Raw genomic sequence first — 18799 nt, forward strand, 5'->3', positions numbered from 1 at the left:
GTGTTGACTCTGGACTTAATAGAGCACAGTAGACCAACACCAGCAGATGACTCAACACAGACTGTGGAAACTTCACACTGGACTTCAAGCATATTGGATTGTGTGCCTCTCCATTCTTCCTCCAGACTCTGCACTTTGCACTTTGGTTTCCAAATGACATGCAAAATCTGCTCTTACTGGCTTACAGCTTTTCATAAGTTGTAAGCTTTAGTCATCAAAATTATAACAAATAAAGGCTTTAAATATCTGGCTTTGCAAATAACGAGTCTATATCATATATTAGTTTCACCTTTTGATATTCTATTTTTTTGAGCATCACCTGTAAGGACAATTCTTCAAAATTGTTCAAAGCATCTTTTTTGTGTCGTGAAAAATGATCATGTGTGCCGTATCTGGTTCCACCTGATTAGTACTCTAAGGTTACATTCACACTGCAGGTGAAATCCGCATCAAATCCGACTCTTCTGGCCCAATGCGACCTATCATGTCATGACAGTGTGAACGGCACAAATCCGATATTTTCAAATCCGATCTGGGTTACTTTCGTATGTGGTCCTGAATCCGCTACATATCCAATGTTTTAGAAAGCGACTGCTGTTTGAACGGTCATGTCGCATTAAATCTGTCTTTTACGTCACCGACACAAGACAGACGCCAATTATCAGCGCCGGAGAAGACATCGCGAACACTTCCTGTCCATCCAGTGTTAGTGAAACTGTTTGGAAGACAACATGAACATTTTAGTTTTTACAATGGCTGGCTGTTTATAAAGAGAAACACTTGGTTAGCATTTTTGCGCCAGTAATTCCCACTGCTGCTTTTACTGAAGTGAACTGGCTGCACTAAAGTGTATTAGGTTAGGAATAGGTACTTTTGTGGGGGTGCCTACTGGGGTCAGCGAGGGAGCTGGCCCCAGGGAGGGGCCGCTTGCCCCTCCCTTTCTTCCCTCCCCATCCTCAGCTGCCTCCCTATTCCCGCTCTACCACACCCAACCACACACGCAGGGCTTGGGGTGCAGGTATGTCACCAGGGTGCAGGGGAGGCACTCCCCCTCTGTCCCCTTCTGGCCGCCTGTGCCTCAATTTTATTCAGCAACCTAGACATCCACATTACTCACACTCTCACATAACACATACATATAGGGCCTTGGGGGTGGGCACGTTTTACAGCATCCAGAGGATGGTCTGTGTATTCCAACCCACCTCTGGCGCTGGTGCCCTACCCTCAATTTTGTCTGTCTCCCGAATCCAAATTAGAAGCTGGTTCCACAGAAGAGGGGCCTGAAAACTGAAGGCTCTCCCTCCCATTCTACTTTTAAATACTCTAGGAACAACAAGTAGGCCTGCAGAGCGAGAGCGAAGTGCTCTAATAGGGTGATATGGTACTACAAGGTCATTAAGATAAGATGGGGCCTGATTATTTAAGACCTTGTATGTGAGGAGCAGGATTTTGAATTCAATTCTGGATTTAACAGGAAACCAATGAAGGGAAGCCAAAACAGGAGAAATATGCTCTCTCTTTCTAGTCCCTGTCAGGACTCTTGCTGCAGCATTTTGGATTAACTGAAGGATTTTCAGTGAGTTTTTTGGACATCCTGATAATAATGAATTGCAGTAGTCCAGCCTGGAAGTAATAAATGCATGAACTAGTTTTTTAGCGTCACTCTGAGACAGGATATTTCTAACTTTAGAGATGTTGCCCAAATGGAAGAAAGCAGTCTTACGTATTTATTTAATATGTGCGTTGAAGGACATGTCCTGGTCAAAAATGACTCCAAGGTTCCTCACAGCGTTACTGAAGGCCAAGGTAATGCCATCCAGAGTAAGAATCTGGTTAGATACCATATTTCTAAGATTTTCAGGGCCGAGTACAATAACCTCAGTTTTATCTGAATTAAGAAGCAGAAAGTTAGCGGCCATCCAGGTCTTTATGTCTTTAAGACATTCCTGCAGTTTAACTAATTGGTGTGTGTTATCTGGCTTCATGGACAGATAGAGCTGGGTGTCATCTGCATAGCAGTGAAAATGTATGCTATGTCTTCTAATGATGCTGCCTAGGGGAAGCATGTATAATGTAAACAGAATTGGTCCTAGCACTGAACCCTGTGGAACTCCATAATTGACCTTAGTGTGTGAAGAGGACTCTCCATTTATATGCACAAATTGGAGTCTATTAGATAGATATGATACAAACCACTGCAGCACAGTACCTGTAATACCTACAGCATGTTCTAATTGCTCTAATAGGATATTATGGTCGACAGTATCGAACGCTGCACTAAGGTCTAGCAGGACAAGCACAGACTGTAGAGATGGCACGATACCACTTTTTTATGTCCGATACCGATACCGATATCATAAATTTGGATATCTGCCGATACCGATATGAATCCGATATAGTGTTTTTTAATCAACAAAACTGTTTTTTAAATATCTTGCTGCATTTTGTATAAGTTCATACTCAAGTTTAAAACAACAACTACACTAAAGCTATTCTGTTATACCTGTATGCAAAAAAAAATATTTCATAGTTCAGCAATACTGATCAATCTAATAAACTTAAACCTACACCATCCTCCCTATTCTGGTATTTTAAAGAGTACTTAGCATAAATATTAAGCAACCTAACTAATAGGGTTCCAACTCCCAGCAACAATAAAAATAAATAAATAAAAAATAGGGAACCACCCCTCACGCTCCACCTCATGATGCTTAATCGACGTAATCAACCTTAATTTGATGCAGTGTGAAAAAAAATGCACAGAAATCAATTCTTTTTCAAGAAATATTAAATAGATTCAACATCTTTCTTCAACAAAATTGCAGACTGCACAGATGGTACCTTCCCAAAGGAAAAAGTACTATAGCTTACTAGGGTATATTAGACTTAACAGTTACTATATGCAGTAATGGACTTCTATACATTTTACACCAGATTAAAACTTTGGGTGTAAGATTCAGATAAATATTAAATAATTAAAAGCGAGACATTTTAAATGAGAATAAGAAAGAAAAGTATGTCTTTGTGCCCCCTTTTCCCTGTTCATGCCCTATCGGCCCCCCTGGCTAAACTTTGCTAGATCCTAGTGATGGGATTTCCGGCTCTTTTTAGAGATCCGGCTCTTTCGGTTCAGCTCACTAAAAAGAGCCGGCTCTTTCGGCTCCGAACCGGCTCTTCAGGTTGTTTTGTTGCTTTAATTAATTTATTATTAACAATAATATAAAATTATTAGAGAGACAAAACACGTACAAACTCCAAAACACATTTCTAGCATGAACTGAACTTCCAAAGCAGAGCTACTAGATCACTTAAATTACACAATTGAAAGCATGTGTGTATTGTTTGTGTATTTATACACAGGCACTCATATATATTCAAATAATTTAAAAAAAAAAGTTCATTTACCTGTTACTACCACACACCAAATCCGGTCGTTGGTACTTGCTGGCTTGTGTAGCCACAAGATAACAAAAGCTCAACATTGCGCCCAGCATCCTGGAGCACTTCTGTTGTCTTTTGTACGTGTTTTGAGTTTTTATGTGCTTCTGAGTTTTTATGTGCTTCGGAGTTTGTACGTGTTTTTACGCGTTTTGGAGTTTGTACGTGTTTTTACGTGTTTTGGAGTTTGTACGTGTTTTTATGTGTTTTGGAGTTTTTACGTGTTTTGGAGTTTGTACATGCTTCAGAGTTCGTACGTGATTTGAAGTTTGTATGTGCTTTGTCTCTAGGGGCCACCGTAAATATACTTTTATTTATTCACTCCACATAAAATGTAATAAATAAATCATATAATACAAAAATCAACTATTCACATTTCAACTTTTAACTATTTAAATTTTCAGCTTTTTCCTTTTACAAATTTAAATTGAAACAACACAAAACACTGCAAACCACAACACAATTAAATATAAATTATAATATGAAAACAAAAATAACATGCATATTCTCTGTCATATGGGCCTGCATGAATAAACTTTCTGAATCCTTTATCATCTGCAACCGAAAATAGTTGAGGATGATTACTATACCTTTCTAATGTGACGTTGTTGTCCCTGGCTCTCTTTCTCTCTCTCTCCCTCTGGCTCTGTTCCTGTGCTACTGAGTGTAACTACCGCCCCTCCCCCCTCGGCCCAGCGTAAAGCACAAGGCTCCCGTGCAGAGTGAAGCGGAAAAAAAGTGCGAGAGAGAGGGTGAGAGAAAGAAAGAAAAAAAACCCACGTGACGGCTCGCGATAAGGAGCCGGCTCGCGTCGTTCACGTCAAAGAGCCGGCTCTAAGAGCCATTTCGTTCGCCAACGACCCATCACTACTAGATCCGCCCCTGCACAGTTACCAGCGTCAGCTACGTAGAAAAAGATCCTCGAGTAGAAAGTAATATTAAATAAATTCTAACAACAGCTGATCAAGCTTAAACGTGCTGCTGTTGTTCAGCCGCTGGTTTCCTCTTTCTGGTGCAAAGTGGGCCAAAAGCAAACAAGAGAGACGGAGTCGCGACAGAAAAGCCGATCAGCTGATCGTTAAGCAGTTTCATGATTGAAGTAGCAGCCGGAGAGCGAGAGGCAGTCGCTCGTTAAGCTTAACGCAGGAATGCTTTACAAACATTCAGAGATGGACTTACACACTTGCTTTACTTCTCTCGGGGATAACTTTGTCGGAGATGAAATGCCGGGTTGCTAGCGAAGCTCCACATGCTATCCAGACCACCGGCAGGTCCCGCATGCCACAGCCGCTCTATCACGTGATGCATACTGCTCCGACGTGCTAACGTTCTGAGGTGAGTTACGGCGTGTTGCAAGTTTTGTGAGGTGCTTTCTGATATTTAATGGATCGGATTACATTTTTTATTTTTCTCCGATATCCGATCCAGTAATTTAGGTCAGTATTGGACCGATACCGATACGTAATATCGGATCGGTCCATCTCTAGCACAGAGATGAGTCCACTGTCAGAGGCCATAAGAAGATCATTTGTAACCTTCACTAAAGCTGTTTCTGTGCTGTGCTGAGCTCTGAGACCTGACTGAAACTCTTCAAATAAACCATTCCTCTGCAGATGATCTGTTAGCTGTTTGACAACTACTCTTTCAAGGATTTTTGATATGAAAGGAAGGTTGGAGATTGGCCTATAATTAGCTAAGACTGCTGGGTCTAGAGATGGCTTTTTGAGTAAAGGTTTAACTACAGCCAGCTTGAAGGCCTGTGGTACATAGCCGATCATTAGAGATAGGTTGATCATATTTAAGATCGAAGAATTAATTAATTCAAAGCCCTTTTCTCTGTTCACCATCTGGAGCAGCAGACCCGTTGGAGCAGTTGGCCATCTGGTCAGGATCTGGGATTCTGGGCCTTCCTGCTACTGCAGGTCTGCTTGTCGTCACCCAAGAGCAAAGGGAAACATCTCCTGGGTCTGAGGGTTGATTGCCCTAAAATATGAAATATTTGTCTGTTTATATTTTTGGATTTTGTCAGTCTCCGTGAGTCCAGTTTATTACCTGCTGCTTTTTCCTAAATGTTTTTTAAAAACATTAAAAAGTTCAGCTGTCAAAGCAAACTTTTCTTTTTAAATCTTTTTAATCTCACACACTATGAAGAGGCTCTTTTTTTAATGAGAGCTACTACTGCAGCATTGTTTCAGTTTGACGTCATTGCAGCAGTGTTTGTTCAACACCATCAACTGTCAGCTTACAACAGAAATATCAAGAAGTACAAGCTTTTGTTCTTCCACCTGAGCCCCAGGCATAAAGCGAGTATGAACCTAACAGAATCCCTACAAAAACATGTATAGTTTGTGTTGAGAAACACACACATATAATGACAAAGGAACTAAAAAATCCATGTCCAAAAATGGGGAAATAGATCAAACCACTGATCAATAGCCACGAGTACCATTCACAGAGAGTTGGGGAATGGCTGCAATCACAGCATTGTAAGATGGCCAGGACTCTTATGTGGATGATCATATCTGCATTGGTGTTCGTCCCACTTTGCCACTTGAGGGCATACATGTGATTTTGGGGAATGATTTGGCTGGAAATGGAGTCTGGGCTGATAGTTCTCTGCCTGTTAAATTAAGTTCTGAATGAGTCTCATGGGTGTCAACAGGTTTTTTTCTGAATTTGCAGCTTGTGCTGTTACAAGGGCTTCAGCTAAAAGGGATGCAGGGCCTGTAACTCAAGCAGAAGAGTGTCAGGTTGAACCAGATTTTCTTGTTCTTAACATTTGTCAGATTCCTAGCAAGAGTTAATTCCAGCACAGCGTGCTGATGCTTCACTGACTGAGCTGTTTCACAAAGTGCAAGAGAAAAATAATTGAGCAGTAAGTTCAGTACATGTTGGAAAACAACATTGCAGTGTCGTTGTTCTAAAACTTATTCTGCTCTTTAACTATTTAATAAACCCAAAGAGTTGACTGACAGCAACAGTCGTGAGAATGGAAATTTTTACAGACACACAGAAGCATTCATTACCTCTGCGTGGGTGTGACAGATGATGACAGTTTAGTGGAATGCAGTTAGTACCAGGAGGTGCTGCAGGTGTTTTACATTTCAACATATCCTAAAGGTCACAAGTCTGATGCAGGACTAACACACATTCACACCTACAACCAGTAAATAATCACAGATTAACCTAACATGTCTGTCTTTGGACTTTGGTGCCACGGTCCACAGAGACACAGAGAGAACACACTGAAAGACCCACTAGATTCAAAGGTTGGCAGCAGTTCCACTTTATTTAAAACATCTTAAATTATATTCATCTTTTATTAGTGACAATATTAGAAAACCCCACACTGTGTACAAGCATTGAACACTTATTATTATACATACGTGTATATATACGTTCAGGGAAACGGGGTGGTCATGGCGGCACGTGGAGTTTCAATCACTCGCCAAAAAGCAGTAATCTGCTGTCACTCAAAAACACAATGTTCAATCTCTCCCAAAGGTCGCAGGCGTTTCTTCTGTGTTGAGATTTCAAGAAAAGCAGTAATGACTAATCATTCAGACATTTTAAACAAGTAAGGAAAGAGTCACATTACAAGTTCAGACAGCATCAGTCACTCATTCATTATTTTATTTCCATATTAATGTTTTTAAATCAGGCTGCATTGCTGACTGTCATCTTCAGATGAAGGTTTAATTTGTTAGTATACTTGTAGATGTTCACCTGACACAGAGACTGCTCTTTTCTATAAAACTAAACTTAGCTCTTGGAGTTGTTTTCAACAATAATATAAATAATTACTTATTAATAAATAAGCTGTCAGTGAAATCAACACACAGTCCTGAAGCAATAAGGAAATAGAAAGTTGGAGCTCAAGGAACATTTGAATGATTTCGAAAACTTCACTGCTCCACCGACACATGTCGGCTTGTGGCATTCATCAGGATCATCATCACCATTGTTAGATCTTATGCTCGTCTCCGTGGAAGGAGCTGCGATGTGGTGCCAGAAACTTCTGATCCGTTTCTGCAAAACACAAAACAGAGCCAACATGAGAGCAGAAACTTTACTTCCACATTTCAAATTCAAAGCCCGAATTATTCAGGAGCTGAAGAGCAGGTTTCCTTCTGTCTAAAAAGTTGTTGTTGTCATGTTATTTATCATAACGCACTTTGTTTTACAGCAGATAATTGACAGCTCTTAAAGAGGAAAACTCAAATAAAATATCACATGAGATGTCGACTTTTTTTTGCCTGTACCATTTGGTTCTTTAGCCGTCAGAATTGTTGTCTGAAGACCAACAAGGATACCCAATGGATTTACTTTTCCAAATGGATCATGGTGGCATTGCCGTATTGGTCCATTTGATCGACCTTTGTTTTTATTATTTATTATATTTTATTTTCAGATGTTACAGACGGGACAGACATGAGTGAGGGATAGGAAAGGGAGAAAGAAAGAGGAAAGAAAAGAAAAACAGAAGGGGAGAGGGACAGTGAGAAAGGGGGGGGGGGGAATCTCCTGGATCACCTGTTGAGAGAGAAAGAATAGAAAACAAGCAAAAAAGACCAAAGCAACATACCATCGCATTAATCTAGCTAAGTGAAAACAGCAGTAAATACTAAATATTCAATGTTGTTGTGCAGCACGCAGGACAGACAGCGCACAATGTGCTTTGAAGTAGCAGCCAAGAAAGGTGTAATTTAAGTCTACGAGCAGTGAACATCCGTGTGCATACCTGTGTGGATCAGCACGCTTGTATTCAAATGGTTTCCACATGTAATGGTCTGCAGCAGGATGTAGCGAGCCATAGCCCCGTCCCCCAGGGCATGAAGCAGGCATGGAGGAGATCCAGGCCCCAGACATCCAGAGGCCCCAGAGTGCGAGATCCCAAGGAGGACCACCGGAGGGGCATCCGTGCCACCCTCATGGGAAGGGCTGAGGATCCCTGGACGAGGGGTCACCCAGTAGCCACCGAGCAGTAGCTAGAGGGGGCTGCACCGGCGTGCCCGCCGGCTCTGCCGGCAGCCAGCTGTGCCAGAGTGAACCGAGCCGCAGGCCCAGAGGCCGGAGGCCTGAGGGCCCCCCGCACCCTGGAGGAGGCCTGACCGAGCAACAGGCGCCAGGCCCCGCCAAGTAGCCACCGGGAGTGAGCCGGTACATACCTGAGTGCCCAGCCCCGGACACCAAGAACCACCAATGCACCGACCCCTGAGGGCATCAGTCACTGGCAGGGAGTGTGATGAGGGGAGATAGGCCTTGGAGGGCCCGGGAGTTCCCAGAGAGGTGGAGTCTAAGACCCGACCTGACATATAGACACAAACATGCATTCCCACCCTCATGCACACATATACAAACACTCAGCACTCACCCAACGTAAGGATTGACATAAATGGACATGTGAACACAATCACACTCCCCAAACATACTATATGCCCCGGGTCCAGGTACCCTCACCCCCAGAGGGGGAAACAGAACCCAGACCCAAGAGATGTTACCCTTCCCCCCGGGGTGGAGGCAAGCAGACCGTCCCAGGCTCCGCAGCAGCAGGGAAGCCAATCGGACAGCCAACATCTCCTCCCAGCCCCCCCGCCCCAATGGCTAGCAGAGAACGGGGGGGTGTGAAGACCCCATACCTCCCTCCTCCCGCTCATGTGTAGTGTTGCTGCGTGTTGTTCTAAAGTGCATTTAAAACAAGGGAGAGCATGGTGCTGCTGCCAGAGAGCAGCAGGTGTTAGCACGGCCCCTCCCGAGAACCCTCAATGTCTACATGGATTTAAAATTGAGAGGTGGGCACCGGGGCCAGAGGTAGGTTTGAGTACACAGACCGTCCACTGGACGCCATTAACGTGCCCACCCTCAAGGCCCTATATACAGGGAGTGCAGAATTATTAGGCAAATGAGTATTTTGTCCACATCATCCTCTTCATGCATGTTGTCTTACTCCAAGCTGTATAGGCTCGAAAGCCTACTACCAATTAAGCATATTAGGTGATGTGCATCTCTGTAATGAGAAGGGGTGTGGTCTAATGACATCAACACCCTATATCAGGTGTGCATAATTATTAGGCAACGTCCTTTCCTTTGGCAAAATGGGTCAAAAGAAGGACTTGACAGGCTCAGAAAAGTCAAAAATAGTGAGATATCTTGCAGAGGGATGCAGCAGTCTCAAAACTGCAAAGCTTCTGAAGCGTGATCATCGAACAATCAAGCGTTTCATTCAAAATAGTCAACAGGGTCGCAAGAAGCGTGTGGAAAAACCAAGGCGCAAAATAACTGCCCATGAACTGAGAAAAGTCAAGCGTGCAGCTGCCAAGATGCCACTTGCCACCAGTTTGGCCATATTTCAGAGCTGCAACATCACTGGAGTGCCCAAAAGCACAAGGTGTGCAATACTCAGAGACATGGCCAAGGTAAGAAAGGCTGAAAGACGACCACCACTTTTAACCACTTAGAATATCCAGTAATGTCCCTGCCTACAATTAAACACATTCACTTACCGAAAATTGGGAGCATCTGCTGTGGCAAATGGGTTCAAGCCTTTTACCACAAACTTAGTCACTGCTCGGTGACATTCGTCTATCCTGGCCTGAAAGGAGACGCTACCGGTAGACTGCAGCGAGAACTGCCAGCATCTGAGCCAGACTCTGTCTGTCTCTCTCATCATGGTCACCTAAATGCACAGTAATGGCAGGTTTTGTAATAAGGCAGATCGCGCTAACATAATATGCACTGTTAGTTGATTATTTACCTGCCGCATTAACGGGAGAGGACGTGCAAACGTTACCGCTGCTGCTGGGTTGAGATTCACGAGTCCGGAGCGGAATTAAAAACACGACATTCATTTAAGGTCATCGCGTGTTTTGTGAGCAAATGCTTTTGCAAATTCGTAGTCTTTCCTCCCATAAAGTTGCCCTGTTGTCATCCGTTCTCGTAAAGCATAACCAAACTTTTGAGCGTTTCAGCCACTTAGGCGCCGTGTTTCCTGCCAGGTAAATGATGCTCCGCAACGTGGTGACGTCATTCGGGGCGACTGGAATCAATAAGGAAATCGTGTGCAAAAATGGCAAACAATTCCAAGGAATTGAAACAGTGGGAACCGGTTCTCAACAAGAACCGGTTTTCGATACCCATCCCTATGAGCTGCAGGATTCAAACACAACTTATAAATACAAGTTCATACTTTTATTCCACAATCAGAGAGAAAGAAACAGAGAGAGAGTGCAGGACAGACAGACAGGTGACAGTCTCAGGTGTATACACTGCTACAAAACAGCACAAGAGAAGAAGGATTTAGTGTTTGTGTTATTACGAGTGCTAAACAAGAAGAGTTCCCAGATGGTACAGTGGACACATGTGTAACTCCTGTGATTAAAGCATCTTTCATTCAGCTTAACAAGTGAACCATCAGCTCGTTCAAACACACGTTAAAGTCTGGAATATTAAGTCACTTTTGTATGTGCAAATGTTTTGTCACAGCGAGCGGGGCAGACCATGTGGAGAGTGCATGGAGGACCCAGGTGCGGACACAGATGAGCAGACAAAAATTTACTTTAGACAAAAGGCGAGCCTTTATTTGAGGCTGGAGTAAATGAACTAAACTAAACGAGAGCTGAACAGGGACAACAACTAAACAGGAACCTAAACTGGGAAGAAACTAAGAACAGTGAGACTATGAACACGACTGTGCCAGAACATGAAGGAACTATGAAACATAAGAATAAGCAACATGAGTCATGACCTGCACAGAGACTTGGAACCTGACATGACATAGGGCGTGGAACACAGTCGACGCGACACTGACAAAGAGAAACACAGGGCTTAAATACGCTGAGGGATAACGAGGGAAATGAGACACAGAAGAAGGGCACAGCTGGGAGTAATCTGCCATGACAAGACCTAGGGGAAGCGAAACTCAATACGCTGACATTGGACACAGACTTTCAAAGTAAGACAGGAAACATAACAGACACGGACAGGACTAGGGAATACAGCAGACCAGAGAACACAGAGACTGAAACCAAAAGACTAGAAAAGATAAACTATGACAAAATCAAAATTCAGTAATGATGCAAAACTCAAAACACTGGGTCACCGACCCAGGACCGTGACATGTTCCTTTAATTAATTTCCTTCGGGATTAATAAAGTATTCTGATTCTGATTGATTCTGATGTTTAATAATGAAGAACATAAAAACTGGCACATCTCTATCACCTTTCCCCTTACGTCTTCTTTCTCAGCCTCCTTGACTCCATGTAGTCTGAGATTCCACCTCCTGGAATATCTTTCCAACTCAGATATTCTCTGTTGGCAGTTGTCCACCCGGCCTTCCTCTTTAGTTACTTTTTTTTCCCCAGGTCGCAAACTTCCCCCTTCATGTCTTTCATTGAAGACATGAAGGGGGAAAATCAATCGTCTTTTTTGAGACCCTCAATCTTGAGCGTATTCTCTCTCACCATGTTCGAGTTCTCTCTCACCATGCTCTCTGTTGTGATATTTTGATACCATGGTAGCATTTACAGGATATTGTTTTATATTGATATTATACAGGAAAACTGTTACTCAATAAGGCCCATTTACTAGTTGTTTTTCTCTTTCTCTGTGACCCAAGAATTAATGTGTAAGAATCACAGGCTGGTACCTCAAGGTTGAAAACACCACAGAGATTACTTCCTTACTCCCATCTTCCCTTCTTTATCTCTTAGAAAAGGGTTTGTTAAAGGCCAGGTGGTTTGTTTCAGAAATCACTAATGAAAGAACTCTGTATTCTATGTCTAGGAGTGTATTTCGCTGGGATAATCATAAATTGTAGCTGAACTGATAAACTATACAAAGGATACCTCTTTGCTCAGAGGGCAGGAAGACGCTTCCTTATTTGATCTGTACCGGTTTGAACTGAGAATCTGCTGACACACGAACCTTTTTTTCTTCTATATAAACTGTTGTCTGATGAATAAACCTTTGAGTTGATTTTGGGAAAGCAACCTGAAGCAGTCTGTGTTTCCTTGTTCTCCCAAGCTACTCCCGGCGCTGTAACTAACCTGCTGAAAGGCATACCTGAGTGTTACTTTGAATAATTTTGAATCTTATAGGGTAAAGACAAAACTCTGCTTATAGGTGCCCACGCCTCGGAGGAAAACCCGATCCACGGATGACCCGGGACGGAGATTTCTTTCACTCTCTATGTTATCAGACCTGGTGTTTATTAGTGCCGATAAACTGGAAATTACATCAACTGGGTCAGAGCTGCTATGTTCGTACATCATCTTCTTCGGAGCTGGTGATTTAAGAGGGGTAACAGGAAGACGTGGGAACTCAACCATTTCTTCTTCGGCTAACCCAAGTGCCACCGTAGTAGCTGCGTAGTTATGGACGCTATCCATTAGCACGTTGCTGGGTGTAGCACTCTCCTCGTTAGCATTCTCAGGCGCTATCTTAGACTTGGAACTTTCCAGTCCCCTTTTCGTGGTGGGTGTGGATAATTTTGCCAAAAAACGGCAGAGGGGCAGCCGAAGAGTAAACTTTCAAAAGTAAGTACTGAATACGATGTCACTTATTTATGTGCAAATGTTCAATAACGAAGAACATTACTGTTGGCCACATATCGGCAAAGTTATGTGACATTAGTGATGTTTGTACTTTTATCATTAACTTGGTTTTAAAGCCTTTACTGTAAAATATATGCCGTTCAATAGTCCACCTTAATCTTACAGAGAATGTGGTGATTTTATGGATAATTAAAGTAATATTAACCTTGGTCTTTCATTCTTTTAGACAGCAGTGACGTCAGCTAGTGGTGGGCGGATCGATCCAAGTATCAATAGTATCGATACCAAGTCGACATCGGTATCAGATCAATACTAGCCTGGTGAGACAGATTCTTTACTTTGAGTTTTGCTTGTTTACAACGTTGTGCTTTCGGCAAAGACGAAACAGCCAGGTCTCTGGACTCGCCGCTCCTGTGTCCTCGCCGCTCCTGTGTCCTCGCCGCTCCTGTGTCCTCCTCTTCCTTCCTCTTATGTTTCGGTGTTGCGCTGTCACGTCACATGACTTAGACACTTTGGGGGTTGTTAATGTAGGAGCCATATGAGTTGTTTCTGTCTGACTAAGTGGGTTGGTTTAAATGGACTCACTGTATTGGTGCATGGGTGTGGGGCGTGTCTCATGGGTGTGGTATAAGGTAAATGTGGTTGCACTCACCTGTTCACTTCACCTGATGTTGATGAGCAGAAAGGTAGGGTGAGCACGAGGCAAAACTTTCTGTTGACCGCAACATAGCGCAACATATCGCAACATAGCGCAACATACTTGAGCACAATTTGAATGATTTGATATATTGGACTGTAACTTGATGGTGTTTGTATAGTTGTGCACTAATTGCTGCCATAGACCAGTTTGTAATTTTGACATAGTAGCTAGTGCAGTTATTGATAAGTTGCAGTTATTTGCTTGTGCACTCTGTGCGTTTGTTTGATAGTTGATCCCATGTGCTGATTTATGGTTTGGACAGTTGCATGTGGAAATAAAGAAGCAAATGATACAGAAGTGTTTTGTGCATTAATTGTTGCGCGTCATCAGGGTCCTCATGTTTAGCCTGCCGCGGCCATTGGTTGAAAGAGCCCCAACAGTTAAGTTCTTTACATATTAATTATATTTATATTTTTACCAGTTGTTTTGTTAGGGTTAGAATTTTAATTGTAATTTTTGTATTATAGTTTATCAACAGTGTTTGTTTTAATTTGTTTACTGGTTTGCGTGCACTTAAGACTTTTTTCAAAAAAAAAAAAAAGATCGCCACCACGGCAGACCCGATGGCATTTTCGTGCTTTGCAGGATAATTTATTCTTACAATAATCGCACGGTTGCTGTAACAGTACATTCAACAGCTGCAGCTCTCCCGCTGGCAGCTGCACACATCACCACCACCAAACCTGCAGCTCCATCGCAGAACACACCACATACCACATACCTCCATCGCGTATAGTGTGATGATGTCTGTGCTCCTTATGTGCTATGGAGTTTTTTGTCCTTTCTCCTCATGATGACTCACTTGTTGAGCCTGACTTGTCTCCCCAGTGTAAGTTTGCATATTGTATGTATGGTCATCTAGGTCTGTCATCTCAGCCCCACTTAGATTCCAACAACAAAACTAAAAGGACGACTCGAGAGACAAAAACAGTTAAAAAGCTTTTTGTAGAAGGAAATAGAATAGATGTTAGGAGGGAGTTACATCCCAAGGAAAGGGGCTATACGTTTTTCTCATACCCCCATAAAGTACACTCCAGGTTAGATTACTTTTTTATCGAGGCTAAAATCAACATATCAGAGGACAGTTGGTTAAATATATGTGGGACACAGATGGAAACCACTAGTTTGGGTTATTGGAGGGAATTCACATGGAAAAATTTTATTAGGTTTTTTATAACCCCCAAAATAAAATACAAACAAAAAGGTCAACTTACAGATGGATACTGCTGGAGAAACTGTGGGGAAAACATGGCAGATCATTTTCATATATTTTGGAAATGCCCAATAATCCTGTCATACTGGAGTGAAATGGTCGAATCAATTTACTTGGTGATTTACTTGGTGACTGGTGTCAAATTAAATTTGGATTTCTGACCTGTGTATCTGGGCGATATCCCATCAACAGTCTCCTTAAGGGACAAATATCTGATAAACATCCTGTTGGGAGCGGGCAAACAAGTGCTTACCAGGAGGTGGCTGGAGAAAGAGGCCCCAACAAAGAAAGATTGTAATTTTGACATAGTAGCTAGTGCAGTTATTGATAAGTTGCAGTTATTTGCTTGTGCAGTCTGTGCGTTTGTTTGACAGTTGATCCCATGTGCTGATTTATGGTTTGGACAGTTGCATGTGGAAATAAAGAAGCAAATGATACAGAAGTGTTTTGTGCATTAATTGTTGCGCGTCATCAGGGTCCTCATGTTTAGCCTGCCGCGGCCATTGGTTGGAAGAGCCGCAACAAATTGTCAACAGAAAGTGCTCTTTTTAGGTCTTATTGGATTATTTATAAAGAGCCGAGTTTTATTGGTGATAGTTTTGTAGTTTGCTGTTGCCTTTTACCACCCGCTTTTAGATTAAGCCTTTGGCTACACGAGCACATTTTGTTCAGGAGTTTTGTTCCCCTGTTAGGTTTTAGCAGTACAGCTGCACAAGGCGTTGTACTGATTTTCTTTCTAGTTTTTGTGCATCAGGCGGCTGAAGCCATTGGCTTGGGAGTACCGCCGCAGTTTGTGTTTAAGACAGTTTGTCTTCCTCACAGCTGACGGTATGGAGGTACATAAATACCCACCGCTAGTATGTACGGAAGAGTAGGTTAAGTTAGATAGGTTTAATAGGCAGTTAGTGGGGGATATTGCTCCTGTCAATTGTGTATGGCCAGGGTTTATGAAGTGAATGTCATCAAGTTGAGGTGTTGGAATGAAGCTGTGTGGCATAGGTGCAGTTCAGCATTTGGATTTCGTAATGTTTTGAAGAAAAATGGAGACACACCAATTAACACAATGTGGTGATGTGGATGGAAAGAAAAGACAGCCAAAACCGACTGCTAAGGCTTTGGAGAATCAGATTGAAAGACTGCAAACAGAACGTCACACTAAGATTAATAAAATTAAAAAGGTCAAAAAATATTAAAGAGTTAAAGCAATCTGAGGATAATGTTTCAACTGTTCAGGCTCAGTTAGAGAATTTGTCTGTGTTGCTTAAAGAGGCGACTCATCTGCATGAAACCTTGCTTCCTTTGCTTCCTCAAGAAGAGCAAGAGAAACAAACTGCTTGGTTTATAAGTGTGCGAGCACATAATACTGAGTTTATGGAGGAGATAAAGAAATGGCTTCATGATGCAAAGGGAAACCCTCAGAGCAAAAATCAGGTGTTTGAGCTTGATTTTCCACATTTAAATCCACCTGGTGTTGATTCCTCTGATCCATTACCTGCTGGAAATGGTTCTGGTGTTTCTAGGCACACCGGGAATGTTGGTAAAGGTGTTGCAATAGATGATGTTAATCCAAGTGATAGCGTCTCTAATGTTGGAAACAAAAGTTGTAGGAAAAGTAAATCATCACTCAGTGGCTCAATGGTTTCATCTGCCTTGTCAGCACGCATAATGGCAGAAGCTGACATGGCTGCCCTACTTGTTCGACAGAGGTTGTTGAAAGAAAAGCATGCTTTGGAAGAACAAGAAATACAGCTTAAGAAAAGAAAGGAGCTGCTTGACTTGGAAACTGAAATAGCAGCCTCAGCAGCAAAGGTGAATGTTTTAAAAACTTCTGAAATGTCCCGAGTCTCAAGTGCTGCTAATGTTAAATCTGATGGAATGAATTCGTATTTAGAACGAGAGCAGGGGCGTTTAGCCGTTTTAAATCCTAATGCTCTGACGTTCAAACCTGTGTTACCAGAACAACCATATCAGGGTATTGATGCAAGTGATCATCAAGCGCAGGTATTGGATGTAAGGCCCAAGGTTAAAAATACTTTTCAGCCCAAGGTCGTTTCGTTGGAAAGGGCAGAGACTAAGTTACATGAAGTATTTCCAGGTGCAGTTTCAACTACTCAGATGATTTCGCAGTCTCACGCACAATCAAAACCTCTCACACATACAGTGCAAGGTGGTGAGGGTCATGATCATCTAGTCACAGTTTTGAAGAAACAAAATGAAATTACAACTTTATTGGCTGAGCAGCAGTCTCTGTTTTTGTTACCAAGACGTGACATTCAGTTATTTGATGGCGATCCTTTGCAATATCAAACATTTATGAGAGCTTTTGAGCACATGGTGGAGAGTCAAACTCACAGTGCTAAGGATTGTTTATATTTTCTCGAGCAATACACTAGAGGCCATCCCAGAGAAATGGTCCGAAGCTGTCAGTATATGCCTGGTGAGTATGGATATGCTAAAGCTAAATCTTTGCTCCAAGAGAACTTTGGCAATTCGCTGAAAATTGCTGCTGCCTACATTGACAGGGTCAGTAAATGGCCATCTATAAAATCTGATGATGTGAAGGCTTTGCAGGAATATGGGTTTTTATTAAGGCAATGTTGTAATGCAATGGGAGACGTTGAGTCCTTGCATGAGTTGGATGTCTCTGCTAATATGCAAGCAGTTATAAAGAAGTTGCCTTATAAGCTCAGGGATAAGTGGAGGAATGTTGTCTGCGATCTGCAGGAAAGATTTCAACGTAAAGTGGTTTTTTGCGACGTTGTTGAGTTTGTCGAAAGGCAAGTTAAGATCGCAAGTGACCCATTGTTTGGAGATATACAGGATCCTCCAACAGCCATCAGAAAAGAGGCGAGAAATGATAAATCTCAGTTTTACCCTAAGGCTAAGCGGAGTAGTTTTGCTACTACAGTAGCCAAGGTAGAAGGGAAGATTGAGCCAGCATTGAGGCGAGAAAATGGTTCAGTTATGACCAAGGCCTGCTTGTTTTGTGGAGCAGGGCATATGTTGGAGTTGTGTCCTTCATTTGAAAGAAAGTTACACTGTGAAAGATTATCTTTTTTGAAAGAGAATGGTGTGTGTTATGGTTGTCTGCGCATTGGGCACAGAAGCAGGGACTGTAGGAAACGTCTCTTGTGTAAAGTTTGTAATCAGAAACACCCCACACTCTTACATATCTACTCTAAGCAGAGGGAAAGTGTCGCAGTGCAAACTATAGGAGGGAGAGAACCATCAGATGAAGGTCCTTCTTGTGCTGTGCAAAGCAGTGGTGTTACTGGGGCCGGTGAGCAAAATAGTGCTCTGTCCGTAATACCAGTTAGAGTGAAGTCTAAGAAAGGTACTCAGTCATTGGTAACCTATGCTTTTCTGGATCCTGGGAGTTCAGCTTCATTTTGTACGGAAGCACTCATGAATAGGCTGAATCTTTCAGGAAGGAAAACTGGCATTCTTTTGCGGACAATGGGTCAGGAGAAAATGGTCAGAAGCTACGTGGTTTCAGATTTGGAAGTAGCTGGTTTGGGTTTAGATCATTACTGTGACTTGCCTGACTTATTTACTCAGAAAAGCATGCCTGTTCATCAACGTAATATTCCCCGACAGGAAGATCTCGACAGATGGCCACATTTGTGCCATATTAACGTACTGGAGATAAATTCCGGGGTAGACCTGTTGATCGGGACCAATGTGCCCAAGGCTTTAGAGCCATGGGAGGTTGTCAGAAGTCAAAATGGAGGTCCCTATGCAGTAAAAACTATGCTGGGTTGGACGGTGAATGGTCCTCTCAGAGAGGATCGTAAGACTGACATTTTTGATGTGAGTGTCAATAGGATTTCCGTAGCAAGATTGGATGAACTGTGGGAACGTCAAATGAAGACTGACTTTCCAGAATGTATTCAAG

The 18799-nt window shown here is 42.5% G+C and overlaps 1 protein-coding gene across 1 annotated transcript in view; it reads left to right on the plus strand.

The window, feature by feature from the left end:
• LOC120746634 (CD226 antigen-like) overlaps nucleotides 1-18799 on the plus strand; it is a 344409-nt gene that overhangs the window by 201833 nt on the left and 123777 nt on the right. The window lies entirely within an intron of this gene.

The sequence above is a fragment of the Simochromis diagramma genome, unplaced genomic scaffold, assembly GCF_900408965.1.
Source record: "Simochromis diagramma unplaced genomic scaffold, fSimDia1.1 OVJJ01000201.1, whole genome shotgun sequence".
Taxonomy (NCBI): Eukaryota; Metazoa; Chordata; class Actinopteri; order Cichliformes; family Cichlidae; genus Simochromis; species Simochromis diagramma.